Below are 2,120 nucleotides of genomic sequence, written 5' to 3'. Positions count from 1 at the left end.
TTAAAACCAGTTGTCTTGACAGAGTGTCAAGATTATTATTATAATTTTATTTATAAGTCGCCACAGGTGTTTTGCAGTGCAGTACAAAGGAACAGTACAGGGAGACAAACTTAACATTACAGATGGAGATGAGTATGCAGACAAAGATGGTCGCTGAGTGTTTGAGTATGGGAGAGCTGTGAGTGAAATGTGAAGAGAAGAGGCTTTTGACAACAGGAGGGAAGAGGGCCCTGCTCTGAAGAGCTTACAGTCCAGTAGGAAGGGGAGACAGACAGATTACATGAGGTGCAAGCGAGTGGGAAGTGGCTTGATGGCAGAATGTAAGCAGGCAGCAATGGTCAAGGCATGTGGCAAGGGTCGTAGGACAAGTCTCAGAACTAAGTTATGCAGTGGAAGGGTATGCTTTGATGAATAGATGAGTTTTCAGCGCCCATTTGAAGCTTTGCAAAGTCTGGGAAGTCTAATGGAGCGAGGGAGTGGGTTTCACTGAATGGATGCAGCACGGGCAAAGTCCTGGACTCTGACGTGGGAAGCACGATTTGTATTTTTTGCTCTTTGGAGCATTTCTCTTTTTTTGGGATAGTTTATTAAACTGCCACCCTGTCTGCCCCTGCAGTGCCGCTCTGCTTCCAAGATGTGCCAGGTTGGAAGTGTAAGGTCCACATGTATGTGATGCCCACTGCTGTCGCTTAGCTTAGACATCCAGCTACCTCGGTATACCCTTTTGGCCCAACTACAGTAAATGAAAACAATTTTGTGAGCTGTGAAGTGATCAAAATTGACTATAAATTAGTGGAAACTAATGTTATTGAGGTCAATAATACTTTAGGGGCAAAAACAGGCCCAAATTCTGTTATTTTAGACATTTTTAGCATTTTTTCATAAAAATCCAGATCCAAAACCAAAACCCACAAGGGTGGTTTTGCCAAAACCAATCCAGATCCAAAACACGAAGGGAGATCCAGATCCAAAACCAAAACCCGAAAAAGTGGCCGCCACACATCTCTAGTTCAAACTGAAATCGAAGAAAAAAGTTGTTTAACATGTGGGCTACATACAAATGCAGTCAGTATTTATCCTGCACCCAGTACTTTCTTCTCTTGCATTGTAATTCAGTTTTTTCCAGATACAAAGTTACTTGCTTTTTTAGGTACTTGTTTCCTAGCACGGCGCCCATCGCATTGTATACCATAAGCCTTATAATGGTATGCGATGCGATGTAGCGCGATGGCACCCGATGTTATACAATTTAAAATCTTATACCATTGCATTGTATGCCATATACAATGGTATACGATTTTAAATTGTATAAGCACCCTAATTGGTGTTTTTAATGTTAAATGGCCCCCCTATAAGATTATTAATTGTATAAGCACCATAATGGGTGCTTACAATGTTAAAAGCACCCCCACGCCACCCCCAGTATCAACGCCAACCCGAAGCATAGCGAGTGCAGCGAGCCCGCGAGGGGTGGCGGTACGCGTCTTCCGACCTTTTCATACCCGCACTATACACGTCGGCATGGAGTTGACTTTAGATAGTGTGGCGAGCGCAGCGAGCCACCAAGCCCGAAGCGTGGCGAGTGGACGCAGAATACATGTAAAGTAATAAGCGTCCCCGCGCGGGGCTCGCTGCACTCGCCGTGCTTCGGGCTCGGTGGCTCGCCGTGCTCGCAACACTATCTAAAATCAACTCCACGCGCTTCGGGTTGGCATTCATAGTGGGGGTGGCGTGGGGGTGCATTTAACATTGTAAGCACCCATTAGGGTGCTTATACAATTAAAAATCGTATAAGGGGGCCAAAATCACATCGCATCCCATGCTGCTTTATGGCATGCGATGCGATACAATGCATATGATGCAATACGATTGAAAATCGTGGGCGCCGTGCTAGGAAACAAGTACCCTTTTTTATTTATTTACAAACATGAATCAGGCACATAGCTCAGAGGTGCAGTATTTAATGTTCTCATTTCAAGGGAACCCTGTTTTCATTTGGATAAATACATGGGAGGTTATTCTGGTTACTGCGCTCCCCCGCACGTTTGCACGGGGGAAAGATGTTTTCTTTATGCACATTTCTGCGCATGTGCATACGCTGGGTGCGAGCAGACATGGCA

The sequence above is a fragment of the Crinia signifera genome, chromosome 6 (genome assembly GCF_055691185.1).
Source record: "Crinia signifera chromosome 6, ASM5569118v1, whole genome shotgun sequence".
NCBI classification, from domain to species: Eukaryota; Metazoa; Chordata; class Amphibia; order Anura; family Myobatrachidae; genus Crinia; species Crinia signifera.
This window is presented reverse-complemented; position numbering follows the sequence as displayed.